This window comes from Ambystoma mexicanum, chromosome 10 (assembly GCF_040938575.1).
Source record: "Ambystoma mexicanum isolate Mex_15411 chromosome 10, UKY_AmexF1_1, whole genome shotgun sequence".
NCBI classification, from domain to species: domain Eukaryota; kingdom Metazoa; phylum Chordata; class Amphibia; order Caudata; family Ambystomatidae; genus Ambystoma; species Ambystoma mexicanum.
In genome coordinates this window covers 1,008,125,857-1,008,142,173 of record NC_090932.1, presented here as the reverse complement: position 1 = coordinate 1,008,142,173, position 16,317 = coordinate 1,008,125,857, and the positions used below count along the sequence as shown (strand labels likewise).

Sequence of the window (16,317 nt, the reverse complement as noted above, 5' to 3'; positions counted from 1 at the left end):
TTCCCAGCCCCTCACCTTATTATGGGGAAAGTTGCCCGGCACTGATGCAAGGTCAATGGCAATCTTGTCTGGATTGAGTGGTTGCTAGGTCGCTGGCCGTAGATGGCTGTACTGTCCTTTCGTTAGCATGTGTGCCTGCAATCGTAGTGTATCAGAGCAGCGGTGACCCTGTTCATTGTTTCATGTCCGGGCATTCGTGTTGTCAGTCCCCTGCTGACTGAGTCCCCTTTTCTGCAGGTCTGAGGTGTGTTGGCCAGCAGTCTTTCACAGGGCCCAAAGCGTCGTGTGGAGGGCTGGTTCTTGTTGTGGCTTGTCACCTATGGCTCTGCTTCTCCCCCGCTCGCGGTTGAGGCCATCCGTTAAATGTTGGCTCAAAGCCTGGGATCAAGCACACAAGTTGCTGCATGTCGGACAACGTTCAGGCGCAGTGCCTTTTCTTTCGTAGTGCACGTTAGTTTCTCCATGCCGCCCCAGGCCTTCCAGGTCGCTCCTGAGGCTTACTGCCCTGATGCTCGATAGGCCGCCCCGTGTCCGAAAGGCTGTGGCGGTATGCCGTATCAGCCGTCAGTGGGGAGCTGCAGGCCCCCAGGAGTCCCAGTCTGGGGCTTTGGTGTGAGCCATCTCCAGGCCGCCTCCCCGGTGCCTCCTCTGTGCCCTCGGCAGGTCCTTCAGGCCAGCAGTTCCAGCAGGGTTTGCCCCCGGCCCCCTCCCCGTAGGTGCTGCTCGGGCTCCTCTTCCCCGCTTCACAGATAGGGCCCGGCTGGATGGTGACCGCTCTCGGCGGCCGCGTGCAGTGGTCCCGTCTCAGCGTCTTCTTTCCTCTTCGGGGCTTTCCACCTCCCGGCGCCGTCCCCGCCGCGGTTCGTGGTCTAGGAAGCGGAGACACAGGCTGCAGTCGGCAGCGAGGATCGGTTCCCTCCGGGATGCCGTCGGTGCGCAGGGCTGGAAGTATCAGTCCGTGCTTTCCGCCTACAGAAGGTGATCCGTTCCGCATCAATGTGGTTTAGAAAGGAACCGCGGGCGCCGCCATCTTGCTGGGCGGGGGGTCTCCACTTTACCCGCTCCGATTACCAGCTGTTGCAGTCTGATTTTCACATAGGATCTTCGCGAGGGTAGGGAAACGGTTCTTCTCCACGCTGCTTCCTAATTTATGTTTATTCATCGGTTATAAAATGAACGGTTCGGTCCGTTGCAGGATCTCAGGCAGGAGCGCTGGCGAAGTCCGTCTTCATGCCATGCGCGCCGGCCACGCCCCCGTCAGGCTTATACCATACATGCCAACCCTCCCAATTTAGGCGGGAGACTCCTGACTTTTCATTGAAAAATATAGCTATTTTTCACGTTCCCCCGCCTAAAATAATTCCAGTGCCAATGTATTATTATGGGTAAAATAACGTATCCCCGATTTCTTACACTAAATCTCCCATAGGTCGGAATGTTGGTATGTATGTTATACCATCTTGCTAATATTTTCAATCGTATAAGCATTCGTTTGAAATACAATAATTGGTTTAACAACAATTTATTTTATCAACAAAAAAAGAAATGTTCTGTATTGTAGTAACTAAGTTTTATTAATCCTTCTATGTAACGCATATATTCTTTAATTAATTGTAATGCTTACAAATATTAATAAAACAGTATTTAACATTAAAAAAACCTCTAAATTGTCATACGAATACTGGAACTCTCACATCCTAAGGTCTTCGTAAAAAAATTGCCCATTCTAGTGACGGAGTTTCCCCCACCCCCAGCACATGACCAGGGCGACTTTTACGCTTCAAGGACTCCCTCGTCTTTCTCAGTTCATTCTTCCGGCTCCACTCTGGTCGACTTCCCCTCATCACGTGACCCGGTTGTTGTTTTGCGGCTGCGCAGCTGGAGCGACTGCAGATTATCCGGAAATGGTGGCGGTGGCTGGTGTGTCTGCGCCTGGTTTGGCGGACTGAGGAGTGCGAAAGGTAGAGTGCGGCGCCCCTGGAGGGAGGGGGCAATGGTTATCGGTTTCCATCCTCGACCTGCCCACCTTATGGGGCCGAAGGCATCAGCCACGCTGAGGCCTTGAAATCTGCTGTGTTCCCCGTGCCGGGTATCCGCCTGTCGTCGGGTGGGGAGGAGGGACTGCGCCTGTCACTTAAAATCTCCCCTGCCAGAGTCTAGGCCACGTGTTTCTTTCACCGTTTCCGAGACCGTCCCTCTGAAAGACTGTCAAGTGACATGTTACCTTCCTACACCCGGATGAAATGAAAATGCTTCTCTAATGAATCAGCGTGATGAAATCTCTCGCCTTATTCTGTGTCACCTCTTTCAACATTACTATTTCAGCATCGTTCGGTGGTGAAAATCAAGCATGCCTTGAACCCCATGTTAATCCAGTTGGTACCCTTTGCGAAACACTCGTGTAGTTCTCCTAAAAATCCCGTGTGTCTGTAGCTCGTAATACAGCGCTTTTTATTGTAAAGTGTGAAGATCGCACTGCTTAGTAAATTCTTTTTCCATATGTAACTGTAACCCGCCCGCCTCATTAATAATGACCCTAAATGTTAACACCCCTCAAATCCTCCGATACCCCATGTTTTAGGTACTTGATACGTCTCCCATAAAATACTACCTTACAAACGTGTTTTTTTTTTCTTATCGCTTCTCCCCATCCTTAACATTCTTGATATTGCAAATAGCGTTCTGTCACTCCACACACACTTGATAAAGTACTTCCTTGTAAACTTCTTTCCTGTATTGTAAAGCACTTAAATAAATCGGCCTGAGGAAAACCATTTCTTTCCCTCTGATGTCGTGTAGCGTATCCTTCAACAAGTAGCCCTTGTACCTCGACCATAGACTGCAAGTTACCCCAGGGAGTTTAGGTAATAGAAAACGGCTTCCGGTCCCCTCAGTACGTTTTACTTTGGCTTACAATTCCTGTTATTACGATACTTGGAAGGGGCGGAGTATAGCATGAAGCATTATAAACGTGAAAACTGGGTTCGAAATCGCTTGAAGCTGTTAAGCTTCTGCTTGTGATCTAGAAGTCTAGTTAGCTGGCCAGTGGCCACCAACTGCTACCAGGAGCCACTTTTGATTCCATGGGCCAACTGGTGTCAGTCACATCTATGTGACGTTAACTCGGGAATGTACATTTAGGCGCATTAGGACACCCCAGAATACATTTAACCCATAATGGGTCATAGTTAATGCATGTAATAACTTTTGACTCTTATTGGAAGTTAGGATTGCAGCTTGTTAGTTAAAAGATTCGTTTCCCACAGGTAGCTCCAGTTTACTGGGTGATGCTGAATAACCATGAGTTGCTTTTGGATCCTGCTCAGCAAATCTGCACATGGTTTAGTGCTGGTGAGGTGACCATGCAGGCGGATGTGGGGGAGATGGGCATTTTTTCACCACACTAAATGTCCACATTGTGTTAGGTAAACGTGAGATTGCGATGTTTTTTGTGAAAAGGTATGAGGCACAAGGATTTTTAAAGCCCATCCTTTGCTTCCTACAAGTAGGCAGCGTCATTCCCGTCAACGTGTGCTGTTGCCATAAGGTTATATATGTTTTGTTTGCTTGTTGGGTGTCTATACAATAAGAATATACTGTTTCAAAGCGCCCACAGGACAGGAAGGGTGGGAAATGCATTACAGCAGTACTATTAAGAGCGGGGGGGAAGGTGGGAGACAAACCTACTATGCCTTGAGTATTCAGAAAGTGCAGTTGAAGAGGGGGTAAGTGCTGGGGAGTCAGAGCCCGTGGGTGAGCCATGGACGAAGTGCTGGAAATGCAGTGTTACACGGCCTGTGCCGCAGGAGGTGTAAATGTGAGTCTCCAGAGCGGAGGGTGTACAAATGAAAGTACTGTGGACGGACAGGAGCTGGGAGGAATTGGTGTTGGAGGTCAAGGCCCTGGAGATGCATAAGGTTCAAGTACACCGATTCAGCAACTGTGTGATTAGCAGAGGAGAGAAGTAAGAGGAAAGTCTTAAGGAGCTTCCGGAATTTGAGAAGATCCTGCTTAAGGCACAGGGGTAGGGGGAGGCTATTACAAATGAGGCAGCCAGCAGAGGAGAGTGAGCGGCCCTCTGTTTAGCAAAATGCTTTACACATCAAAAAGTTGGTGACAGAGGAAAGAATTGGTCTAGAGGGAGAGTATTTAGTGAGATAAAGTTGAAGACGGTGTGGTCTCCGGGCCCAGACAGCCTTGTGGGTGATGCAGAGGGAATTTAATCTGTGCAGCAACCGGCGGCCAGTGAAGACTTTTTAGTGCAGGAGAGGTGCAGTCCTTGGGCTTAAGGCCAAGGATGTCTTGCTGCCCTATCCTGGATGATATGAGTATTTGTAATGCACTTAATACCCAGAGGTTTCCAAGCGCGGACCCGGGAATCGAACCTGTGGTGTTCCGTGTCGTCTTGCTTCCAATGTGAGCATGTTGCCCCTGAGCTATCCTCCCGAGACTGGAAAACCTGCAGGGGTCACAGAGTGGGAGGAGGAGGCTGTTACAGTAGTCTAGAGAGAACCAGGGCTTGAGTCACATTGAGCCTCTGAGGGAAAGTGAGAAAAGGTAGATTTCCTTTGAGAATCAAAAGATGATAGTTGGACTTCTTGGCAATGTCCTGAGTGGGAGGAAGGAAAGAGGAGTCTAACATGACTCCAAGGTTTCTGGCTTCAGTTGAAGGCGCGAGGGGGAGGGGGGCTGAAGGGGGGAGCCCAAGGACGAAGGCCAAAGTGGAAGGGGGGAGCAGGGGTCCCAATCTCAGTTTTAAAGGTTATGAGGCAGAGATCATTATAGGCACACCAGGACTGGCTGGCAGTCCGGGATGCTGGAAGGTGCAAAGGGATCAGTAGGGAGTCTGAAGAAGAGCTGTGTGTTGTCTGTGTAACACTATAAGTTGGAGGAGAAAGAGGAAATGAGGCTTGCGAGAAGTGCAAGGTAGACGTTAAAGATCCAGGGGGAGCATATAGAGCCCTGAGGGACACCACAAAGAGATTGGTTACAGTTTGGTTTGATCACGTTGCTGTATATGCATATTGCTCATTTATTGTGTTGTGTAATGCTCTGCTTTTACCTTGGTCTCCCCTTACAGCTCTGTCCTCCCCTTATCGTTCAGGTATTCTCTATACTCGCACATAGCACCTAATCTGGTCGCAGATGCCTTTCATATATCGGGCACTGTTGCTGCACCTTATGGCCCTAAAACTATTCACCAGCCGGGTTTCCTCAGCCCAGCATCTCGGAGATTTGCTAATACACGGTCCCTCCCACGGGGGTCGAAGTCGGATTCTGGTGCCATATTGAACATCTGGAAGCAGGGCACAGTGGTGATGTCTTCCTCCCTTGGGTGCCGACTCTGTGCTTGGTGCGCTGTTTGCGAGACTGTCTGGTACTGGCAGTCTGCACATACAGTGCGTGCAGTGCTGGGTGTGTGGTGCCTGGGAGGGTGCGTCTGCTGGCGCAGGGTCTTTGCTGACTGCCAGGGAGATGCTCAGGTGGCCTAAAATCTAGCAGACAAAATATGGAGTTAGCCCAATAGATGTATTATTGCTGCAATATTCGATACTGTTTTCCGCTTTAAAAAAACGGCAGTCATCACTTGAGTAGCTAAGCGCCCGCGCAAGCGCAATACCAGGGTTCTTCGATGTCCGGGCTGTATGGATGAATATGTGCTCTCCTGTCTACCACTTTGGGGGCGAGCTGTTCCCCCTAATTTGTTCTTTTATTCCCGCTGATCGCGCAGATTGAAGTATACACGATTTGGAATACGCTTAATTCGTGCAGACCTTTTTGTTTCCAAAATAACTTAAATACAATTGTCATTTCGTTAAGGCTTGGCTGGATAACTATTTCAGTGTCACTTTTGCGCTGGTCACCCCCACTGGACACTTTAAAAAAAATGCATTTGCCTTTGTTGCAATGCTTGCAAAATTTGTGTACTGCGCCTGTCCCACTGTCTGGAAGACTGGATGCAGGTCTAGTGTCCATGCTTCGGTCGTTAACACTGACCACGGCAAAAGACTGGTTGCTGTCCAGTTTGATGTAGCTCGACCCCTGTGGATTTTCATATTTTTAGGGCTTACTATTGGTTCGCAGTAATGCTGTCCTTGGCTCGTAGTCGCAAAAGTCTCACTGACCTGGTGGGCACCATTTCTTTTTTTGCGTTAAGGCTGCTGCTACCGAACGCATCGTGTTTATGCTTCAGCGACTTGGTAACTCCCTGCATCACAATGTGCTACTTCAGAATGTAGATTTTAAAATGTTGTTGGAATACCGATGCCAAAACTGGAATGCTATTTAAGTCTGCTGTGCACCGTTAAAGACTGGTGTCTCCTTGTTTCCACCTGCAGTCAAGCATACCCGTGCTCACGCAGGTACTGTGTATCCAGTTCATTTACCCAATCTCGTGTGGATTTAATATACGACAACTTGCATTCAGACGTTGTGGTTTATAAATATTGCAAAACCAATTTTCAGTTTGTTAAATCTTACACATCAGTTTGTTTAACCATTTACCTGACTGATCTTAAGGTTAACCCTTTTCCTCGCGTCCGACCAGCGGGGCTATAATTAGTTCCTCTTAATCTTGGGTTGAGAGCATAACCGTACCAGATCCTGGGCCCTTTACCTTCGATGAAAACTATGCAAGTAATAAAAAAAAACAAAAAAAAAAAAAAAAAAAAACTATTCATTTGACTGGGGTTGTTTTTGCGATGTGTTAATTTGGTGCCTTAATGCCCGTAATATCAGGAGATGGGCATACAAGTCGGTCCAAAGAGCTGAGCGTTACTGGACTGTGGTTGCTTGCAAAGCGCGAGCTCGGCAGGATCCTGCCGACCATAAACTATTTTTGGATTCCTTAACCTGCCTACTGTGGCGGCTTTCGACTCTGCAAGCAGTCTTTGTCCACAGATCTGTAGCAGGGAAATCTGCTTTGAAAGAACACACTAAGTTCTCCCAGCCTCATGTTTCACAACGGGGCTTGTTGCCGTGGCAGTCCTGTTGCAGGCTGGGGCTCCAGACATTCTTGCCCATAAAAAGGCAATTCCCCCAACATTACAAGTTTTCAACCATATTAGAGGTTAAAAATGGAATTCAAGGACCTGGAAGTAGTTTCTTGGTGTCGGGCATTTCCTCTGACAAGGAGCTACTCATCCAGACTGAAGAGCCATTCAAGTCCAGTCTCACAAATGGAGCGCTTGAACTTACTCTGAAATGTGGCTTGTACCCAAAAATGCATTTCTTGAGCCCCTCTTTCCATTGTGGTTTCTCCGCCTTGTATGTTGTTGCGGTTTCCTGTTGCCCCCCTCTGTTGCTGGCCATGTTGCTTTACATGTCTTCGTTTTTGACCTTCTCTTTAAATTGCTTTCTCTTTTATTATTTTTGTCAGTTCACCAACCTATACATATGTTATTGCATTATTCTGTTAGTCACTTTACTGCCACATTTCTCTGCTGACCCCCCTCCGATTTGTGATGTGACTTTGCTTGCCTTTTCTCTGCTGCAGAATGAAGCACTAATCTATCTTTCAACTATAGCTTTGTGTACATAGGGCAATTCATTCTTAACATGTCTTCGAGAGTTTTACTAACGTACCTTTTTATGCAAATTCCTAGACACATGGAGTTAATGTCAGCTAGGTATATTTGTGTTGTACCGTTTGGGGAGCCTGGTAGCTTTGGTGTCATGCTAACCAGGCTCTCCTAGGCCTTATCCAGGAGCTAAATAGCTCTCTGCAATTTCAAACACCGAAGGGAGTGTTGGTAAACACGTTTTTAGCTTTGGTGTAGACATGGCAGAGGCATTTTCAAAAGAAGATGGAAACCGCTGGGAAATATTGAGTAAACGGGCATATGTCAATGCCTGGTAAATGCCAAAACTGTTGGCTTTAATACTTTTAACAGTATTTTGATGCAAGTACTAGTCGGGGTGCCCACATTGCATATTAATCAACTGGCTTACAGCATGCTTCGATAAGACCTTGTTAGTACTCCAACAGCATATAAAGGTGCAATTAAGCCATTTCATTATCTGAATACTGTTTAGAAAGGATGCTGGCTGAACCTGTAGAGTAGTTTGTTACATAGCAGATCTTGCTCCGATCCCAGGATGGTGTACTTTGGGTGGGGCAGATGGAGGTGGCAAGACGGCTCGAACAACAGTTGATGGTTTTTTGACTTGCCAACAAATGGCATTGAAGGGAGAAGTAAGTAGACCCTAAGGGGGCCTTTATAATCATGGTCCATAAATCTTTTCTAGTTGAATCTGAGGTAATATCCTATTGCATTTATTGTTGGTAATTCCAAGGAGGTATTCAAATGAAAAAGATCAGGGCCTGGTTTTGAAGATTCACTATCTGTCCAATGATAGCCTATTATGGGATGAGGGTAGTACATAGCCTATTGTAGGGTATCGTGAAATCATGCTTCCTGATGTCTTGCTTTTGATGGGGTGAAATCTCGAGCTTGGAAGAGGGCTTTGGCTCTCCCTGACTGCGTCCCGATAGCTGTGCTCAGTTTTGAGCTAGGCTTGATGTCATTGGGCTGTCTGGTGGATATTAGAATCCTCTGTAGAGGAAATTGTTGGTGCCTATAAAGGACTCTCTCTGCAAGGATCTGGCTGTCTTGTATAGGGCAATGTCGCCCGCTGTGGTCAATTTGAGGAAAAGGGGCGATGAGGTTTTGGATGCAGCAGAATTGTCAATTGATGAGCTAATTGAACAGCCTGACCGGGTAAAATATTCTTATTAGACGGGATTGGTACTTTGGCAAAAATGAGGGAGTATAAACTATAGAAGTTTCATCTTTAGAAAAACCCCAAGGAACCATCCCCAGATATGACACTTCGAAGAGCTATTGGGCTGGACATTTCCTGCTATATAGACTTAATCTTCTCCCAACGGGGTAAATTTGCAATATAAGATCGGGTGAAGTAATTGGAATGGGATGCCCTCTATGTGAAAACAATGAAGAGCATATCCTTCTAAACTACCTTTCCCTAACGAAAGTACAATCTCCGTGGCTAGGCAGATTGTTTCATAACTATGCATTACTGACCCTGTGCAATTTTTGGATATCCAGTGGTTGGCAGACTCTTGTGACTGTAGCTGTTGCAAAGGTGTTGAGGGCGGCTGGGTTGATTACGCTGAGTTAGTAAGGATAGGACATTTGTGTGTTTTGGGCATAATTATGTATCTTATATAAAGCAATTTCTTTGCATAGGGTTTTATTGTCTTGTACAAGTAGTTGATTTTAATCTGTAGATTTTTTAAAAAAACATGTTTATTAGCATTTTTGTAAACCAAACAATCAACGTGCAAAGAAACAACGAAAACCAAACCCTCCCTCCCCTTCCCCGATCCAGCGGTTGGTAATACGTACATCCCCCCCCCCCCCAATACAAGACCACACAGGTGAGCTCATGTCCTTTCAACAGTCATTGCATATCTCCGGGGATCCGGCCCTTGCTGCACAGTCCCTTTCATGGGTCCGAGACCTCTTGCGGATCTATAATACCCAACAGGGTCATTGCTCTGGGACACCATCTCCTGCTTTTGCCACCACCCAGAAAATCCAGCAAAGTAGACCAATCTGTTGCGAACTTCATCTGCGCACCCTGTAGGGAGTGGGTGAGCCATTCCCTAGACACTACTGACCAAATTTTAGCAATCCACTCATGCTCCTGAGGGGGGTACTTTCATTTTCCACATGCGGGCGATGACCATTACTATTGACATCATCACGAAGACATATATTTTGCGAAGAGAAGTAGTAGGAATAGCCTCCAGGGTTTCATACATACAAAGGATGTCCAGACCCCTACTACCCCCTCCCCCCCAGCACCCGCGATGTGGCTTGGCGTATATAGCCCCAATATATCTCCAGTTTCGGGCATTCCCGCCAAATGTGCACCCAAGTTCCCACCCCTCCATAGTCCCCCCAGCATATCTGGAAGTGATTCGGGAACAGCCTATGTAATTTAACCGGGGTCAAGTGCCACTGAAACATGAACTTTAGCCAGGTCTCCCGGACCTGTATAGACCTGGTAAGCTTAGGAATCTGGGTCCACAATCTCTGCCACTCTTGGTTCCCTATGCCTTTACCCACAGCCAGTTCCCACTGCTTCATGTAGGATCGGGTGGGGACCTCTTCCCCCTCCTTAATATACTTGTATATATTAGCCATCAGGCCTATGTCACCAGAATGTGTATCCAAGTATTTTTCAAAAGGGGTCAGGGGACGAGATCCAGCAGTTTTCAAGGACGGATGCGACAACCAGTGGCGCAGTTGCATATACCCAAATCTTTGTCTCTCGTCCAAGTCAAAATCTACCTTGCAGCGCTGGAAGTCTTTAACCTTCCCATCTACAAACATATCCCTCACCATCCTGCACCCGCCTTGATACCACTTCCCAAATGTGAGCATATCTGTGCCCGGGGTAAATTGAGGTTTCCCCACAGCGGCGTGTAAGGTGACAGGAAGGTGGTAATATGAGCCTCTTTCCCTGCGGTGTCCCAGGCTTGCACCAATGTCGAAGTGATTTTACTGGCATACATCTGGGGGATTCTATCCTCCCTCGGTTTCCATAAGATCCCTTCCAAATGGCCCGCCAACACCGCCCTATCCATCGGCCTCCAAGGTTTATTCCTGTCGTCCCTCTGCCAATCTCTAATTATCGTGATTTGCGCAGCAATATAATAGTTCCTAAAATCTGGTACGCCCATACCACCCCCTCTCCTCCTCCCGAGAGGTAAGCGTTTTCATCAGTTACAGAGAGTAGCGGCCGTTTATGATTCTGAATGAAGCGGCTGGTCGCCCTCTGTAGGGACCTGAAAAAGTATCACGGGATGTCAATCGGCAGAGCTGCAAACAGGTAGAGTAACTGCGGTAAAACCGCCATTTTTAAAACATTCACCCGGCCCAGCCACGAGATTGAGAGTGGACCATTGAGAGTGGACCCAATCTATTAGCTTCGATTTAATCTTTTCCAGTAAAGGCGGGAGATTGGCCTGGTACAACCCTTCCATGGTTTTAGTCAATCACACTCCCAAATACTTAATGTTGTCTCCAGCCCATCTAAATTCGTATGTATCTCTAATCTGCTGTTTAGTAGATGTAGGGAACCCAAGGCTGAGTATTTCCGACTTATTGGCATTTACCCTCAACCCGGCTGCCTGTCCAAACTTGGCGAGTTCCTCGCTAAGTCCCCGCAGGGACCGTTCAGGAAAAGTCAGCGAGAAAAGGAGATTTGTCTGCGAAAGCAGCTACTTTATGCTCCTGCCCCCCAAATGAAATGCCCGATATCGAGGCAGCTCTCCTCATGGCAGACAGGAACGGTTCTAGATGCAAGGCGTATAAGAAAGGGGAAAGAGGGCACCCCTGTTTAGTGCCCCGTTCCACTGTCACCGGCTCGGATACCTGACGTTTAAACGACAGAGTCGGGGCTTGATAATTGTCCTTCATCCTGTCCAAGAATCTGGGTCCAAATCCCATCTTTTCCATCCGGGCGAAGAGGAAACTCTACTCCACCCGATCAAAGGCCTTTTTGGCGTCAATTGCAAGAAGGGCAGGAACCCGCTTCCGATGTGATTTTTCGATCAGATGGGATATCCTCCGTACATTATCTGCCGTTTATCTGCCCTTAATGAAACCCGCCTGATCGGACCAAACTATTCTGGGCAAGATCGAGTCCAACCTGGCAGCGAGGACCTTAGCATGTATTTTAGCGTCAACGTTGATCAACGTGATCGGATGATAACAACCACACGTCTCAGGATCTTTCCCCTTCTTGTGAATAAGGATGACCTTCGCTTCCTCCTTAGATCTAGGTAAAGTTTTGGCGGGGCCCACATGATTAAACAGCCTTGTCGGGTGCGGAATTAGAACCTCTTTGTGCGATTTATAGAATTCGGCCACAAAGCCATCACGCCCAGGAGCCTTGTTCGCTTTTAACGAGGCAATAGCTTTCCTGACCTCGTCTGTTATATCATCTTCTAGTCTTTCCCTATCCTCGGTGGTTATCCTCTCTAGTGTAATCTGATCTAAATAGGCCTTTTGGGTCGTTGGGTCTGGATTACCCGATGCGTACAGATTAGTGTAAAATCTACAAAATTCCCTTTGTATTTCGTGGGTTTGGGTATACACCAGGTCTCCCTCTCCCCTAATTCTTAAGATGGTTTTGTCATTCTGTTCTTTTCTTGGCATCTTCGACCAAGAGGCGGTCAGACCTATTTGCCATAACATAGTATTTTTGACACAAGCGTAGGAGATTACGTTCTGCTGCTCGCATGAATGAGATTGATTTGTCCCCTGAGAGCTCGGACCTCTCGCTCAGCCGACCTCGTATGTTTCACCGCCATCTGGGACATCGTCTCTTTAAGCTTACGCCCCAGATTGTCGTCCTCAAGCCGCAGCTCTCGTTCTCTCCTAGCCTTGATCGCTATAATCTTCCCCCGAATCGTGGCCCTGAGGGCATCCCACCAAACCTGGGACGACGTGTCTTCCCAACTGTTATAGGTGACAAACTCCTCCGGGGCTTGCTCTGTTTCCTTTAAAAAAATACCACATCTCGGAACAGTGGGGTGGGATAACGCCATCTCCACAGAGCCATTGGTCCTCGCGACCTAGCAATAGACAAGGTCATTGGAGCGTGGTCTGAGAATGACATAGCCCCTAAATTGATATCCGTTAAGGAGCCCAGTAAGGGGGAGGACAGCCATATATAATCTATGCGGGGAATGGGTTTTGTGCGCATATGAGTAAAAAGTATACCCTGGTGTATTCGCCTTGGTTTCCCTCCATCCATCAATTAGGGCTAACTCTCCCATTTTCCTCCTGAGATCCCCTGATGTCCCAGCCTGCTGTCCCCATGTGACCCTGCTCCTGTCTATTTCGGGATTCCATGCTATGTTAGTCTCCCGTTAAAATGTTACCTCTGGCAAAATTGCCAAGGCGAGTTAGGGACTTTTTGGATGAAGGAGTCCTAGCCATTAATAGGTGCATATATTGTTGCAATTAGTTTGCCTCTGCCCTCCAACTGGATCGCCAGATACCTGCCTTGTTCATCTTTCTGTGTGGCTTTAATTTCCATATCTAGCCCGTCCCCAGTGCTATTATTACTCTTCCCCCCCCCCCCCCTTTCCTACTCGGTTGGGTAGCCTGAAGTAACCTTTTATACCCCCAGATTTTGATTCTGAATGCATCCCTAGAGTGAATATGGGTCTCCTGGAGTGTGGCGATATGTGGGTGCTCCCCGCGGAGGTATCTCTCCACTTTTATCCTCTTAATAGGGGAATTTAAGCCATTGACATTTAAGGACAATATTTTAAGTTGATCCATACTAACCCATTGATAGGATCCTTATAGGTGAACCGAGAGTTCTGACAGGGAGATGACCCCGCACTTATAATTATTGGAGTTGACCTATGGGTTGAACGCCTTCCTTATATCCCAACCTACGGATCAGTCCACCCCACCCTCTGCATTCCCTCTTCCACCCACCGGGTGGATCTAGCTGGCACCCAGCCCCCCATGGTAGCAAAACCCGAGAGCCAGATCCAAAAAATAACTCGTCTCCACGCAGGAACTCCCATTCCAAGAAGCCAATTCGCCATCTCCTCCCCTGAGCCTCCCGCCCTTTTAGCGGCTCCCGCCACTTCCATTTCGACATGCACTGCATTTTCTGTAAATTAAATCCTCCCCAGGGTTGTGAACTAAGAATTGGTTCGTGCACAATAGCAAAGCTAATTGTCCTTCCTTTCAGAATGATCTCCCTGGCCTGATGCAGGGGTGTGACTTTGCGAACCGTCGGCCCTCTGATTTCGTTCCTTCCTTGATTTCCTCGACCCCACCTCTGACCATTCCCAAGGCTTGCGGGGGGCCCCTCGTCCACTCGGGGACGCTCGAGGCGGCGCTGTATTGTCCTCCAGGCCTAATAAGGCTAGACCCTGCTCGCATATCGTATTTTGTGAGTTTTCCCTTGCCGCATGAAGTAGAGGGCGAATGGATGGAGCCATCTATATCTGATTTGTTTTTCCCTCAGATGGACCAGTACTGGGGCCATGCGCCGTCTCCTGTTCAAAGTGGCTTGGGAGAGATCTTGGAACAATTGAATTTCTACTCCATTGTGGGAGATACGGCCCGCCTTTCTGGCTGATTGTAGGACCCTCTCTTTCTGCGTGTAATTCTGGAAAGCCACCAGGACGTCTCGCGCTCTCGTTCCTGGCATTTCGGCCCGACTGTGAATCCTGTCGAAGCTGAGCTCGGTATTCTGTTCTGCCTCTAGCAGCTCTTCAAAAATTGCTCTTATCGTATCAGCCAACTCTTGATCCTGGACAGACTCTGGTAAGGATTTAACATGTATATTAGATCGTCTGGATCTGTTCTCCAGATCCTCAGCCCTCAGTGTCCAGAAGCTCGTCTGCCTTCCTCGCATCCTGACAGCTCTTGAATGACCCTCTCTTCTATTTTATTGAGGTCTCTTTTGATCTCCTGCAAACCTTCAGCCAGATCTTCCCTCAACGCATGTATTTGTTTCTGGCCAGCTTCTGGGATTTTCTCTCTCTCTCCAAGGAGAGTCTTAAGCTCCGAGCGGGTGATGGGCAAGTCCTGTGGATCCTGATTAACCTCCATCTCCCCTTCAGAGGACACTTCCTTGGGGGCCCTGGGTGTATGCTCGTCCGGATCCCTGGCCCAGAGCTGGGCAAGAGGACCTTCTTGAGCTTTTTTAGCCATCCTGGAGGGGCCCGGAGGGTCCTTAGTCTTATTTGTAGACATGACTCTCAAGTGGAGTCTGCCTTTGTGGGTTGCCTAAGTGTGTATTACGGAGCAATATTCTGCATATTCTGGTTTTCTGTGGGGCCGCGACCAGGGCAACAAAGTAGCCTCAGTAGCTGACAGCTGGCGGGCAGGACAGAGACTTCTTCACTGTATTAGAGGGCCTAGGGGGTCAGCCCATCCGAGAGTTTAATTATCGGGGTCACCCATGATCTTGCACTGGGCCCTCCAGAACACCAGCACCAGACACTGCTTGTCCCCCAAAAGGCCCCTCCAGCTCCCCTTCCAGAATCACCCGTGCCCAGTCCGTGGCAATTAACTTTAATATAGGGCGCCAGGGTACAAAATGGGTCCTCCTGGGGGATCTTCCTCCCACCTACCAGTAAACCTCTTTTTTTTTTTTTGTGTTTTTAAACATATGGACATGTAACTGTATTTTGCTATTTTTTTTTTTTTTGTGTAAGGTTAGGCAAGTACCACCAAAATCACAAATGGAAGAAAAATAAAACTAGATGGTGGATACCATTGCTACTTTTCTATTTTCTTTTTTCCTTGCTGTCGTTTTCCGCCAATTCGTAATTGCGCTGATTGTCTCTTCACATTATCCAAGCACAGTTTGCCTTTACTAGTTTCTCGTGCAGATGAATCTCTCAGGGAACCTTGCTTGCGACGTGCAGCAGTTCATATAGATGCTGTTTGCCTCACACGATCAACCTGGCTTATTTGGGGTTGTTTGACTAATGTTCTTTTCCTTGCAAGAGGCTGCAAGCTGCTCTACATTCGGCGTTGAGACTCGTCACTGTGCCATTGTTACTTTACTGCCTGACTTAAATATGGCAGAGTTACTCCTTTTAAACAAGCAACTGACTCGGGGCTAATTAATTCAGTTAACAGGAAGATGATTGCAGACAACCAGTGAGCATTAAGAAAACCAAGAAGCAGGTTGGAGACTGCCGGGGAAAGTTGGGAATAACCAATCACAAGTTGGGCAAGGAGAAAAATAGCATAATTCAGAGGCATTGGTGTATAAGTGTGTCAATCAAGAGTTCGAATGCAGAGATCTGTGCTCCTTTTTATAGGTGTGGCAGAGATGGGTCGGGGAATCTACTAGAAACAGGAGGCAACATAGACTTGGAAAGCCTAGTCCTAGCCTTTGAGTAGCTTCAGTCTATGCCTGTAATAAGTTCAGATACAGGCCTGGAGGACAGACTGTGGGGTGACCTGGTTATGAAACCTGTCCTATCTCTGGAAGAACAAGTAGCCATTAGCTGGATCTGTGGCTGGAGAGTAATAATCACAGCCTGACCAGAAACCTAAGCACGGGTGAAGATATACTTGCTAGTGGTTAAATGTGATTTCAACGAATACAAAACGAAAACCAAAATAACAAATTTCTTTTGTTTTTGGGGGGGGTGGGGTTACACCCCCGCCTCTCCCTCACCCCCTCCGAAGCCCTTCTTTTTTTTTTGTAATACTCTTCCCACACCCCCAAAACCACTATTCCAACTCCCACCACCCTATTTTTTAGCTTTTTCTCCCAAAAATTATTTTGGTA

General features: G+C 47.7%; 1 protein-coding gene across 8 annotated transcripts in view; it reads left to right on the top strand.

Moving 5' to 3' along the window:
• The first annotated feature begins 1,836 nt into the window (after nt 1-1,836).
• The window catches only part of EIF4G1 (eukaryotic translation initiation factor 4 gamma 1), a 1,670,216-nt gene continuing 1,655,735 nt past the window's right edge, over nt 1,837-16,317 (top strand). For all 8 annotated transcript variants that reach the window (XM_069618798.1, XM_069618805.1, XM_069618804.1 and 5 more), the window contains exon 1: nt 1,837-1,961. The gene's annotated coding sequence lies outside the window, so the exon portion shown is untranslated. The remainder of the gene's footprint in view (nt 1,962-16,317) is intronic.